We start from the raw sequence: 17,279 nt of genomic DNA on the forward strand, positions 1-17,279 counted from the left end.
GGAAAAACAACCATTTTTACAGCTTATTCTTTAAGTCTCATATAAGTTTCTTTTTAATATTCTACTGTTCACTGCATTTATAAAACTACTATTCACTGTATTTATTAAATGAGTTCATAAGTCAGATGCACATAAAATTATTTTTAATAGTACCATATTTACTAAGCTTAAGAATAGAAGAAATACATACTTAGTTGTCAGGATTTTTTTCCATATATCTTCATCAAATTCTATTTTATAAAAGAAAAATTCATATAGTGCAGAAGGATATTATTTCTCTTGTTTTCTGGCTTTTAAATTTCGTGCAAATTGCATTGCATAGATTGCTGGATATTCTGTAAAAAGAAATAAAGACAAATTTCACAAAATAATATCATACATGTTCTTTGTAAAATACTAAGATATTCATGTGTATACACCGGTTACTTTTTAAATGGATGAATTAGTTATAGTTTAAGAAGTCTCCAAATTGATTTTTGATTGAAATAAAAATATAATCAGTAGCAATGCTTATTCAGGCAAAAAATCAATTCTTTCCATAGATATTAAACCAAATATCCACAAAAGCTTCATTTGCAACTTTCAAAATGTAACAATTTATTTGTTTTTAATTTACAATATTTTATATATTTATTTTATATGCATAAACTGTACTGAATAAGAAGATATATCACATTTATTTAATAGATTATCCATATTCAAAATAAGTGATGAAAGGTTCAAAATTTAATAATCCCACAAAATATTTCATCCACAGATACCCTTACCGTAGATATCTTGTCTCTCAGGATTGAAAGAAACCACCACCAAAAAAACATTTTATATTATTTGTATTTTTATGACTTGATTACTTTATTAAAATTAGTTTTATTTATGCACATATACAAATAGATTATCATTTAATATTTTATATTACTTTAGTTTAAACAATTGATTTTTTTATGAAAATAAGTTTTCATGTAACAGCCATTGAAAATAATTCATTTGCAATACTGGTGAGTTGTTTTTTATTTATGAATGTAGAACTTTAATGCTGCAACTTTATACAGTGCTTACTGCAACCAATTGTAAGAGACAAAACCTTGGGGTTGTTTTTGTCATGTATAATGACTATGGTATCTGTAATAAATATAGGATGCTTTGTGTCTATAAAAACAATTGTAATTTAAAACTTTTACAATAATGTGGACAAATATCAATCCATTATTGAATGGATATAGGCATGTGTGTTAGTTATACTTGATGAACAAAAGTGACGGTTTGCTCTCCATACATGTTCCTTGTCTGCAAGTAGTAAAGTGTGAAATAATGGAGTTTTATCTTTAAACAAAAATCAACTGATTAGATGACTATTCTTGGTGAAGTAGAACTTGCAAGAGCACTATCGTTATTCTTAGTTTTCCTATGCAAGAGAATATGTTTGACTTGCTAAAGCAAACTGTTCAGATGATTACACTTGGCATTGCAATGCAGACATATAGAGTTGGTAAGTGAAACTAAGGTTATAATCTATAAACTGATTATTGTGTAAGGCCTGCTTAGCTTGGATCCCTTGATGAAAAAAATCAGATTCTCTACCTCTAAGTACGGGGAAATCCATTCTAGTGAATAAACAGTTTAAGGACCCAGGCACAAAGCATTATTGTTGGATGACTTTTTACTATAAACTAAGCTCTGAACTATGACTGATGGCTGTGATCACAAATCCTTACGTTGTGCCAAAAAATATGATAAAAAGCAGTCGATATTGATCAAATATTGTGATCCTAGATATTTGCTCTGCCTAATTCAAAGAGCGTGGAAAAGATAAATTTAGACCTATCATATCATAGTTTAGCATGACAATAAGTATTACTTATTTGGGATGGGATTCGCTGTGAACCTGATTCTACAAATTATGAGGAATATTATGGGTATAGCTTTTATTGAGATAAATAAAGAAAGCTATATCGTAATATGTCTTCAACATTGTCACATGAAAACAATATTTATGAACACTTGTTACGCTTTAAATCACCTGCTTCAATGTTTTGAGATTAGATTTTAGTTAATTTTTAAAAAGGACGTCCAAAACATTCCCAGAAGGAATGTGTATTTTCGTTCAAAACTCTCAATATATATATATATATTTATTTATTATATATATATTATATATATATATTTATTATATATTATATATATATATATATTATATATATATATACTATAAATATATATATATATATTTATTATATATATTTATTATATATTATATATATATATATATTTATTATATATATATATAATAAATATATATATATATATATTTATTATATATATTTATTATATATTATATATATATTTATTCATTATATATATATATTTATTATATATATATATATATATATATATTTATTCATTATATAAAAATTATATATACATTAAATATATATATATATTTATTATATATATATATATTATATATATTTATTATATATATATTTATTATATATATATATTTATTATATATATTTATATATTTATTATATATATTTATATATTTATTATATATATATATATATTTATTATATATATATATATTTATTATATATTTATTATATATATTTATATATTATATATATATATATATATTCATTATATATATATTTATTATATATTATATATGTATATATTTATTTATTATATATATTTATTATATATATCATATATATTTATTTATTATATATATTTATTATATATATTATATATATTTATTTATTATATATATATATTTATTATATATATATATTTATTAATTATATATTTATTATATATATATTTACATTATATATATTTATTATATATTTATTATATATATTTATTATATATATATTTACTATATATATATTTATTATATCTATTTATTTATTATATATATATTTATTATAAATATATATTATATATATATTATATATATATATTTATTATATATATTATATATATATATATTTATTTATTATATATATATTTATTATATATTTATTATATACATATTTATTTATTATATATATATTTATTATATATTTATTATATACATATTTATTTATTATATATATATTTATTATATATTTATTATATACATATTTATTTATTATATATATATTTATTATATATTTATTATATACATATTTATTTATTATATATATATTTATTATATATTTATTATATACATATTTATTTATTATATATATATTTATTTATTATATATATTTATTTATTATATATATTTACTATATACTTATATTTATTATATATATATATTTATTTATTATACATATTTATTTATTATATATATATTTTTTATATATATATGTTTTATATATATATTTATTATATAGATATATATTTATTATATATATATTATATAGATATATATTTATTATATATATATTATATAGATATATATTTATTATATATATTATATAGATATATATTTATTATATATATTATATAGATATATATTTATTATATATATTATATAGATATATATTTATTATATTTATTATATAGATATATATTTATTATATATATATAATATATATATATTTATTATATATATATATTTATTATATATATATATATGTATTATATATATATTTACTATATATATATGTATTATATATATATATATGTATTATATATATATATTTATCATATATATATTTATTATATATATTAATTATATATATATTTATTATATATATTTATTATATATATTTATTATATATATATTTATTATATATATATATTATATATATATATTATATATATATTTATTATATATATATTTATAATATATATATATTATATATATATTTATTATATATATTTATTATATATATATATTTATTATATATATATATTTATTATATATATTTATTTATTATATATATTTATTTATTATATATATTTATTTATTATATATATATATTTATTTTATATATTTATTTATTATATATCTATATTTATTATATATATATTTATTATATATATATTTATTATATATATATTTATTATATATATATATTTATTATATATATATTTATTATATATATATTATTATATATATTTATTATATATTTATTTATTATACATATATATTTATTATATATATGTATTATATATATTTTTATTATATATATATATTTCATACATATATTTATTACATATATATATTTATTACATATATATATTTATTACATATATATATATTTATTACATATATATATATTTCCTATGTATATTTATTATATATATATTATGTATTTATTATATATTTATATTTATTACATATATATATATTTATTACATATATATATATATATTTATTTTATATATATTATATATATTTATTATATATATATATTTATTACATATATATATATATTTATTACATATATATATATATATTTATTTTATATATATTATATATATTTATTATATATATATATATTTATTACATATATATATATATTTATTACATATATATATATATATTTATTTTATATATATTATATATATTTATTATATATATATATTTATTACATATATATATATTTATGTTATATATATATATTTATTACATATATATATATTTCTTATATATATATATTATATATATTTATTACATATATATATATTTATTATATATATATATTGTATATATTTATTATATATATATATTTATTTATTATATATATATTATATATTTATTATATATATTTATTACATATATATACTTTTATTATATATATATTACATATATTTATTATATATATATTTATTACATATATATATATTTATTATATATATATATATTATATATATTTATTATATATATATTTATTACATATATATATATAAATATATATATATTTATTATATATATATATTCATAAATATATATATATATTTATTATATGTATATATATATTTATTATATATATATATGTATTATATATATATATTTATCATATATATGTTTATTATATATATATGTATTATATATATATTTATTATATATATATATTTGTTATATATATATATTTGTTATATATATATTTATTATATATATATATATTTATTATATATATATATTTATAAATATATATATATTTATTATATATATATTTATAAATATATATATTTATTATATATATATATATTTATTATATATATATTTATAAATATATATATATATATATGTATTATATATATGTATATTATATATATATATTTATTATATATATATATTTATTATATATATATATTTATTATATATATATTTATATATATATATATATTTATTATATATATATATTTATTATATATATTTATTATATATATATACATTTATTCTATATATACATTTATTATGTATATAAATTATATATATATATTTATTATATATATATATTTATTATATATATATATATTTATTATATATATATTTATTATATATATATATATTTATTATATATATATATTTATTATATATATATTTATTATATATATTTATTGTATATACATATTTATTATATATATATTTATTATATATATATATATATTTATTATATATATATATTTATTATATATATATTTATTATATATATTTATTGTATATACATATTTATTATATATATTTTATATATATATATTTATTATATATATATTTATTATATATATTTATTATATATATTTATTATATATATATTCATTATATATATATATATTTATTATATATATATATATTTATTATATATATATATATTTATTATATATATACATATTTATTATATATATACATATTTATTATATATATATTTATTATATATATATTTATTATATATATACATATTTATTATATATATACATATTTATTATATATATCTATTTATTATATATATATATATTATATATATATATTTATTATATATATATATATTATATATATATATTTATTTTATATATATTTTTATTATATATATATTTATCATATATATATTTAGTATATATATATTTCTTATATATATATTTCTTATATATATATATTTATTATATATATATTTATTATATATATATTTATCATATATATATATTTATCATATATATATATTTATCATATATATATATATTTGTCATATATATATATTTATCATATATATATATTTATCATATATATATATTTATCATATATATATATTTATCATATATATATATCATATATATATATTTATCATATATATATATCATATATATATATTTATCATATATATATATATTTGTCATATATATATATTTATCATATATATATATTTATCATATATATATATTTATCATATATATATATCATATATATATATTTATCATATATATATATTTATCATATATATATATATCATATATATATATTTATCATATATTTATATTTATCATATATATATATCATATATATATATTTATCATATATATATATCATATATATATATCATATATATATATATCATATATATATATTTATCATATATATATACCATATATATATATATCATATATATATACCATATATATATATATCATATATATATATATTTATCATATATATATATATATATATTTATAAATATATATATATAAATATATATATATAAATATATATATATATATATATATATATTTATAAATATATATATATATTTATAAATATATATATATATATATATATATATATATATTTATAAATATATATATATATATATATATATATATATTTATAAATATATATATATATTTATAAATATATATATATATATATATATATTTATAAATATATATATATATTTATAAATATATATATATATATTTATAAATATATATATCTATATATGTATAAATATATATATATCTATAAATATATATATATATATATATTTATAAATATATATATATCTATAAATATATATATATCTATAAATATATATATATATATATATATTTATAAATATATATATATATTTATAAATATATATATATGTATAAATATATATCTATCTATAAATATATATATATAAATATATATATATATATATTTATAAATATATATATATATATATATATATATATATATTTATAAATATATATATATATATATATATATATATATATATATATATATATATATAAATTAAATTGTATGGTATAACTGGATATATACTAAATATAATTTGATCATTCTTAGAGTATAGTTGTCAATGATGGATGTACATCCAAGCAACAAAACATTAATGCGGGCATGCCTCAGGGGTCGATCCTTAGACCATTATTACTCCTGATATTCATAAACTCCTTGATAATACTGTGTCCAAGATGGATATATTTGCTGATGATACGAGGCTCTATAATACGCTTGAGGGAAAAATGGATGTACATACATCTAAGACAATGGCAAAATCGTTAGAAAATGGCCTCGAGACTATAGTGGAATTGAGTTGAAAATGGATAACATTTAATGCTAGTAAACGTAAGCTTCTCTCCTTTAACAATTACAAGACACCTCTTCAACTGCCTATATCCATAACAAGTAACACCCTATCTGAGAATTCTAACGTCAAACTCCTCGGCCTAACATTTACAGGAAATATGAACTAGAACAAAAAGATAGAAGACATTGCAAAGGCTACTGCAAAGAAGGTGGGTTCCCTCTATCTCGCTAGAAGACTACTCACACCTGAGAGTGTCCTATACATCTACAAGGCCACCATTCATCCATGAATGGAGTATTGTTGCTACATCCTGGCTGGTGCATCTACTATTAGTCTCTCTTTCTTCGATAGGGTACCAAAAGAATTGTCAATTTAATCGGTCCCACTTTATCAACTCAGCTCCAGCCCCTGTTCAATCACTGCAATATTGCATCTCTGTACTTGTGTTACAAATGTTTTAATCGAATGTGTTCTGATGGACTTGCTGCATTCCCTCGATGTACATATCCCGACAAACCCGCTTAGCAATAAGATCTTATCCCTTTACTGTTGAGGTCCTTAGATGCCAAAAAGCTTTCTATTCTATATTTTCTATTTCTTCCCTCAAATAGCTAGATTTTGGAATTCCCTTCCTGCCACCTGCTTCCCTGGTTGTACTGATATGCAGAAATTTAAATGTAGCATAAACCAAATTCTTGTCCTTTTGTAGACATGGTCCCAGATAGTAGCACCTTAGGTCCAAGTGGCGATATGCCTCCATAGGGGTGAACGTGAGTTAAAAGAAAAAACTTATAGAGAATTGCATCGTCAATGAGATATCTACAGAAGTGGTAGAATGATCCCGTTATTTTTCACATGACATCGGCAATGGATTTGATATACGTTCCATTTCAGATCTGGAATAAAGGTCAGGCCCAGAAGTTTGTCAAAGAAAAAAGAAGAGAGTTGGGCCTGGGGTAGAACACTGAGGGACTCCAGCATTAACACTGTGAGCTTCTTATTTCTGCCCATCAATCACTTTTCTTATATGTCAGCGACAAATGATTTCATAATTGGGAAGAGATTTCCAGCTATACCATAGCTTAAGATCTTGTGTAGTAGACCTTTATGCAATTTGCTGTTGTTTTTTCAAGCAAAACATTTGCATTTAATCAGCGATCCAAAATGTGAAAATGCTAAGAACTGATTAAATATAATTGAGAAAAACTTTGTGTTTGTCATTGTTGTTGTTTTTTTAAGCAACATATATACATTTAAATGTAAACAGTATGTATCTGTCAGGTTGACCAACGAACCTGATGAAGAAGAAATGGAAATTGATGATAGCACAGAAATAGTAAAAAGCAACATGGGATGATACACACAAGTTCTCTGGTGCACACAAAAATGACCATAATTCATTCTGTGGCCACGTGGTGGGGATGTAAAGATAAAAGTTATCAACTAATATGTTAGAATAGTATCTACAAGTTATCTGTCAATTGTATAGGAAGTTCTAGTGAGTAGCTATTTACAATGCCTCCCTACGGGACAGAGTAAGACACTAGGGTCCTTTTCTTTTAAGTAGAGAAAGGAACAAAAAATAAAAATGACAGTTTTCTCCTCCACTGACAGAGAACAAGAACTTGAAGTGTAGCATCTGAAAAACAGATATTACACTTTGATCTTGACCCAAAGGCTAAGAAATCTTCTGTTATGAAAGAAAAAATGGCAGAAGCTATTTGTGTTTTAAGTGGATCTTAGCAATGAAGAACGGTTTCAATATTTATAGAACTTTAATGTCTTTTGTAAAATATATGAGAAATATTTACAAAGTAAATTCATTGCTAACATCTATGATGCTTTATTTTCATCAAAGACTAAAATAAATTAATGTGTTTTAATACTTAATTTTAAGTTATTTTTATACTTTATATTGCAAATACCTACAAATAATCATTGGGGACGGACAGCCGTGATTTTTATTTTATTTTACTTTAAGGCCCACGTTTGTATAGAACAAAATATTGTTTTTTGTAGATTTTGGTTTGCTAAAAACGAATCTGAAAACCGTTTCCGCCGCAAAAAAATATTTTCATATGTAGAAATTACTTTCCCGAAAAGTGGGTGATCACTTTTCCATGTAAATTTAACTTAAAATGAGCACCCACTTTCTGGCCATCTGCGAGAAGGGGCATTTTTTTGTGTGTTTATTGGATTAAAAAATTTTTGTTTGATTTCTTTTGCATGGTAAATACTAGCATTACAAGTTGCGTTTTTTCTTTTAAGATAATTGTTATTTTATCAACTTGCATGAAAAGAGCTATGAAAAGAATCTTAAAACCGTTTGAATTATGCAAATACCATCAGTAGTTCAAAAGTTATGAGAATTTTAAGTGCCAAAATTTAGGCTTTTTGTGGACATTTTTCTTTAGAAAAAGTGGGCTAAATTATGGACCTCAATATTTCAAGAAATTCAGTAATTTTGCCACCATTTATTTATTTTTCAAGCTATTCTCATGAAACTTCGAACTCTTATTATAAATTGTGTGCTCTTTCTGACTATGCAATCAAATTTGATGTATCTCTTTACCATAAGCCATGAGTTATAAATTAAGATGTACAAATTTCAATTTTTTTTAAACTGGTGCATGGTATCATACAGTAGGTGTCTATTTATGAACAAAAACTAAGTATTATAGTGGTATTTAAATATAGCTTTATTGAGAATAGGTATTTTCCTGCCTCCTCACCAAAGGAGAGCTTAGTCTGGGCTGTAGCCATTGAATGCCTAAAGAGCATTCATGGCCGGTATTTAATACTCCCTCACAGAAAAAAAAATTGAGTAGATATGAATTAATCTCCAAAATAAATCAAAGAAAATTTTTTCATATATATTTTGGATTTTTGTAAAAGATAGAAATTCCCGTAGTCGACCAGAACTTATGCATTTTGGGACAAGTCCAATTTTTAATTTTCTAAATCCTCTCGATCTGGTCCAAAATATACCCCTAGTTTCTGAGATGCAACAATAAATCGTACTCTACACGAGTTCTTGATGTAGTTTTCAAAATACCAGGATACCAGGAATCCTGATAAGCAACAACTATTCACCAGTTGATGGTAATTTTTATCATTTCTATTCTGTTGTTTTACTGAACATTCAATTATGTAAACAAAGAAATAAAACGGTAGTTTTTTTACCTTGTTTCCACCTAAATATTTAAGATGATTACTTTCATAGGTTTTAGGGTATGCTGAAAACGAATATAGCATTTAAATTTTCTGCATATAAGTAGTTTTCCGGATATTAAGCAATGTCATTTCTTATGTTATTGTTGGTTGCTATCTTGGTACACGCAAGTGTGCAAACGTAACCCTAAAGAAAGTAACCTAAAGATAGTAAAGAAATTATGCACAAACACATGTACCAAGATGACCAGTAATAACATAAGAAATGATATTACTTAATATCTGGAAAGCTACTTATTTGCGGAAAATTTAAATGCAATAATCGTTTTCAGCATACCCGAAAACCATAAGAGTCATTTTAAAGAACTATGTTAAGGTAGAAACGAGGTAAAAATTTACAAAATATATCACAATGAAATTCTGTATTAAACCGCCTAATTATTATTATTATTATTTAAATATCTCCAGCTAAAAATAAAACGTGTTTCTTTTACAGATTCGAAAAAATGTTTTATGAGTTAAAAATAAATTCAAGTTTCACTATATTTTATTTAATTTTTAAGTGAAAGTACAAAATAGTTAACAAAACACCCTTCCTTCCCCATGTTAAGAATTGGTTTCTACATAATAACATTATAATTCAGCATAGTAGCATAAGTGCAAAAGTACCTTTTATTTGCTATATATTTGTTTTTTTTTTTGTTTTTTTTGTTTTTATCACTAAAAATTAAAGCATGTACTTAGTACATTTTGTTGTTTTTTAACGCTTTTAGTACATGTGTACTAAACAACAAAACAGTATGGTTTGGAAATCAAATTTGAAAAACTTGATAAAAATTCTTTTAAATTGACTCAGAATAAAGCATGAAACTTGTTTCTGCTTTCGTTTTGAAAGAAGAAAAAACAGTTTTCTATATTGAAGAGAATACAAACTCGATAATACGCTAACAGCGATGGTTAGCGCATAGTGAGCAATTTCCCTTTAAGCAAATTTGAATTTTTATAAAAGATAACATTTTAAAGAAATTTCGGCACAATTAATAATTATCAAATATTTACATATTATACATGAAAATAATTCTGAAAGTATTATCTTTATGAAAATGGATGATATATACCGATTTATCTTATTAATTTTGAAATTTTCTTCGTCAACTTTGCTCAGTTGTAACTTTGCTTCCTGTGGTTCTAAAAGTAAAAATCAAAGTCCAGTAGAGATGGACTTCTGTGCTTATATAGCCTGTAAAATTTCAGCCATATCCAATCAAATTTGACCCTGCGCATATGTAGCCAAACGTACCATATGAAATGTAAACATTGAAAAAATAGTTTCCCTTTTTTGCTGTCGTCATTTTTTACCATTTTTTTTTCATTTTTAACATTGAGCATAAAAATATTGAAGGCCTAAAAGAATCATTGGAATGCTAGTTCTATTCTCTTTTCATCAATGTAATTTTTTTAAAAATTGACAAATACAATAGATATGACTTGTTAAAGCACATTAGGTATGTAATATTGCTGATGTGCATGAAAATACAGCATATGCTTGTAATACTATATCAACCCCAGAACTCTTGGACTATTTTCTATTTTTCAGCCTAGCCTTCACTTACGCTATGCGTGAGCATAAACAAAAGCTGTTAAATGTGCACTCGTGTACCAAACTGCCTTATCACAGTGTAGTATTAGCGAAAATTTTAAATTAGACGAAAAACAAGTAGTTTCCCAAATATTAAGCCATGTAATTCTATATGTTATTATGGGTGGCCATTTTTGTAAGGCTAGGCTGTGAAATGGAAAATAGTCTCAGAGTTCAAGGGTTATTACCATGCAAATGGTAAATTTGTGCCGGAAACGGTTACCATATTCTTTTAAAGCACACTGAAATCTAAAAAAAATAGTTTTTCTATACGAATGTTAGACGGACCTTAAAGTAAAATTTTACCAAAATTTGTTGGGTTCCTGATTTTTTGTGAGTTTTTAACTTATACTTTGGAGGTCAGCCTTTCATTTTGCCCGTACCAACAGTCATGATTTTTGCAGGAGAATAAGTTAACAATAAAAGGAACATGGTAACAATGGCATTCTTTCTGAGGTGTTGCTCGCTCCATAGACTTTCTAAAAAGTTAATCACCCATGCATGCGCCTGGGACTTATTTATTCGACACTTCCTGTTGATTTTTTTCTCGTCATTATCAGTATTATCCCCCACCTTTTTCCACCAAGTTTTCGGTGCTAATGCAGAGAGTGATCCGCGCGATTTTTAAAATCGTATTTCCACATTTAATTAAAGTTTTATTATATGTTTTTATTCAATTGTAAGAATTGTACAGATTAGGTACAAAACACCACCCTCCCCATGTTAAGAATGGCTTTTTAAATAGTGTTATTATTTCAGCACGAATCACTAGGTGTGTCAGAAACCAATGTTACGAATGCATGAAAAAATGTTGAATAATTAAACCTCCTCTCTTTCCAAGTTTATAACTACTTGAAAAATGTAATTCAAACCCTAATTTTTTTTCAATTAAAGAGCAAAGACCAAATTTTAAAAACATAACAGGTTTAATAGCAAATTATGCAATATTTGTTTTTTTTTTAAATCGGTTTTCTTTAAAAAGACATTTGAAGAAAATAAACGAAATGTCGATTATAAAAAATCGATATAAATTTAAAAAAATCACTTACCTATAAAAATTACTAATCAATGTGTAGTTCCATTCTTCATTGTTAAGAATTAATCCATATTTATATTTTATATTCCATTTATTTTTTGAATAAAAGAATTTTTTAAACACCTATTTGAAAAACCCACTATGACGATAGCATTTTATGTTTTTATTGAAAACCAGAAGTAGTTGTTTTTTTTTTATTGTTTTGAACTACGGGAAGAGAGAAGGAAGTAAAAACCACACGTCCACGTTAGCCGTCTAGCCTTGCATGTGAAGAAATTTGTGCCTCCATACCTGCCAACTAGTCACATTTTACTTATAATTTTTCGCTTAAAAAAAAAAAACAGTTCATGATTTTTTTTTCTCAAATAGAAATACACGAGTTTTCGATTTCATATATTTTATTTTCACTTTATGGAGTGATTTTTTTTTAATATCTAAAAAAAAAACGAAAAAAACATTGAATGAAATAGAAATAATTTTCGTAATAAAACGAAAGTTTCTGTGCAATATAACAAGATTATAAGGTTTCATTAAAAAAAAAATCAATGTTTTAAACTTTGGACTTTAGAGCTAAATTTCTAAAAAAACTATTCTTTTTTTGTTTTAAATTTGAATATATTATTTAATCATCTTTTATCTTCAATTTGTGATATTGGCACATAAATTAATTATTAAAATTTGAATAGACATTTCAAAATGGGGGGGGGCGAATTAAAAAAAAAACGTTTGTCTAAAATATTATATTTGGTTTATTGGAAAGAGCATAAAATTTCACATTGACCCTGAAAATATCGTAAAAATAGAATAATAGAAAAAATTTTGATAGATTTTTAAAGTTTAAAAATTTAAAAATATTTAACTCCTAAAATTCAATTGATTTCATTACGTACAAAAAAAATGGCTGCATTAAGGCATGCGGGCACTTTGTAAACATTGTTTTTTTTTAAATAAAAATAATATTTCTATTACTTTTAAACAACTTTAATAGTTTTATTTTAGAAGTATATTCCATAAGAAAATAAACAACCCACTTTTATAAGAGAAATTACGAGTTATTTTGTGTTTTATTCGCAGTTACGTGTTAGGGGTGTCAAAAATTTCCAAAGAATTCTGATACACCAACGGATCACTCTCTGCATGAGTACCAAATTTCCATTCAAAAAATAAATATTTCCTATAAACATTGAAATTAAAACTCTTGGCCTTCGGGTCAAGATTAAAGTGTAGTATCTGTTGTTCAGATCTACACTTCAGTTTCTTGTTCTCTGTCAGTGGAGGAGAGGTCCTTCACGACTGAGACAATTTTTATTTTTGTTCCTTTTCTCCACATTAAAAAACGACCCTGGTGTCTAACTCTGTCCTGTGGGGAGGCATTGTAAATAGGAACATGTTAAATAACTTTTTGTTATGTTTTTAGCAGCGGTGTTTAATGAGTTTGTTTTGAATCACCCCGAAAACAGTTTTCTTTTATCATTCATGTGCTTTGGGCCATTAGAGATTATATTAGAGTACCTAATATGCTAAGTAATTGCTACGTTTTCAATATAAAAATAATTTTTAAGGCACTCGAAAAAAAAAAAAAGCAAGTTTTAAAACAAAACTAAACAATAAAAACCTGGGGTTTGTATTACTGTACACATAGATTCGAAAAAGTTGTCAAAAAACAAATATAGAACAAATAAATGTTATCAAAGGCAAGATAAGTTACTTTTCTACCTAACTGGATATATTTTTTGTGTCTTTATTCAGTGTAACATGTTTATTCAGCTCGAAAAACATGCAGTGTTTACCGATGTATTGGAAAATTCAAAATGGCAGCCGACTCTCTCTCGGAGAGGGTACGTTTGGGAAAAGGTATTATAAATAATAAACTAGACAAAATACTGTTAGAAAACAACCGAATATATGTCAACTTATGTCACGGTAATATATATTGAGCGAATTTCTAACAGTATTTTGTCTAGTTTATTATTTATAATACCTTTTCCCAAACGTACCCTCTCCGAGAGAGAGTCGGCTGCCATTTTGAATTTTCCAATACATCGGTAAACACTGCATGTTTTTCGAGCTGAATAAACATGTTACACTGAATAAAAACACAAAAAATATATCCAGTTAGGTAGAAAAGTAACTTATCTTGCCTTTGATAACATTTATTTGTTCTATATTTGTTTTTTGACAACTTTTTCGAATCTATGTGTACAGTAATACAAACCCAAAACCTGATTAGAGTGATTTCTATATTACCATTTTTCGTTTATATGCAATCATGGAATGTTGACTCATTTTTCTATTAAAACAAAGGGAACCATAATGAACCAAAAGAGCTTAAAAATCAATGAAATTAATAAATACTTACATTTTGTTTGGCAATCTGTTTTTAACAAAGAAACGATTATAAGATGAGTTAATTTAAACGAGACGAGTTTGACGGGTGGAAGTTTAAGATGGCGGCCGGAAAAGCAAGTTCGCAGAAAATTAATTTTTTTCTTTTTTTCATTTTTTTTTATTTTTTTAAATTTTTTTGGTGATTTTAATTTTTGGAAAATTTTGTTGCCTTGTTAAAAATTATTACCGATCATGCTTACTCGGGCTATTGCCACGTCATAGGAAATAGACAAGGATAGTGAATTACATATTATTTAAATGTTTTTTTGCAGACACATTTTCACAGAAATGATTATTAAATGTAAGATATATTGAATGTTTTTAGAGAACTAATGGATATTAAATGTAAAATATATTGGTTAAATTCACCTTCCGCATCCCCATGTTTTTTTTTTAATTCATATACTGTTTTTTTTATTGTTTTTCTTTTTTTTAATAATAAAAATATATTATGGACTGTTTTTTTAAAAATATATATTTATAAAAAATTTTTCCCCCCAATTTTTTTTTTTTTTATCAAACAAAAATAGAACTTTTATGAAATATATATTTATGAACTGTTTTCCAAAGATCGGCTATTGGTAATTTGTATAAATAATAACGTATAAAAATACAACATTTATAACAAACGTTAGGTAAACATCGATATTGGAATACACTGGCCAAATCACTGGGTGTATCAGAATTTTTGTAGGAATTTTTGACACCCCTAACACGAAACTGCGAATAAAATATTTAAAAAAAAATCGTTTTTTCTCCTTTAAAGGTGGGTTGTTTATTTTCTTTATGGATTATACTTCCAAAATAAACTATTAAAGTTGTTTTAAAAGTAATAGAAATATTTTTTTTTAAACAGTAATGAATTTTACGAACTCAATATTTTTCAATTTTAAAAATCTATCAAAATCTTTCTATCAATTCTATTTTTACGATATTTTCAGGCTCAATGTAAAATTTTATGCTCTTTCCAATAAACCGAATATAATATTTAAGACAAACATTTTATTTTAAATTCATGTCTATTAAAAAGTAAATAATTAATTTACTCACCAAAGTTTTATATATCACAAATTGAAGATAAAAGATCAATAAATAATATATTCAAATTTAAAACAACAACAAAAAAAGAATAGTTTTTAGAAATTGATCTGTAAAGTCCGAAGTTTCAAAGCTTTTTTTTAATCACGTTTTTTTTTGTTTTGTTTTTTTAAATGAAACCTTGGTCCTTGGTCCTTGCTCCTTTAATTGAAAAAAATTAGGGCTTGAATTACATTTTTCGAGTAGTTATAAGCTTGGAAAGATAGGGGTCGAATTATTCAATATTTTTCACGGAGTTTCTGACACACCTACCAAATCACCGCTAAAAAAATCGTCCATGTCCATCAAACTTAAAAATCGAATCGGACACGCGAAAACAAAATGAAACAACTTTATTGTTATCATTACCAGAAAAAAATATTTTTCCCCTGTTATTATTTTAGTAAGAACGAATTACTATTTCGTTATTTTTCTTACTAAAATGTTT

At 21.7% G+C, this 17,279-nt stretch overlaps 1 long non-coding RNA gene across 2 annotated transcripts in view; it reads right to left on the minus strand.

The window, feature by feature from the left end:
• The window catches only part of LOC145269362 (uncharacterized), a 68,078-nt gene extending 51,875 nt beyond the window's left edge, over positions 1-16,203 (minus strand). The window contains exons 1-2 of one of the 2 annotated variants that reach the window (XR_013865007.1): positions 15,726-16,203; positions 191-335 (exon numbers count right to left, since the gene is read on the minus strand). This is a non-coding gene — a long non-coding RNA (uncharacterized LOC145269362). The remainder of the gene's footprint in view (positions 1-190; positions 336-15,725) is intronic. The other variant, XR_013865008.1, reaches the window with a different exon arrangement.
• Positions 16,204-17,279: the final 1,076 nt, after the last annotated feature.

Source organism: Euprymna scolopes, chromosome 45 (assembly GCF_053919585.1).
Source record: "Euprymna scolopes isolate OS-2025 chromosome 45, ASM5391958v1, whole genome shotgun sequence".
Lineage (NCBI taxonomy): Eukaryota > Metazoa > Mollusca > Cephalopoda > Sepiida > Sepiolidae > Euprymna > Euprymna scolopes.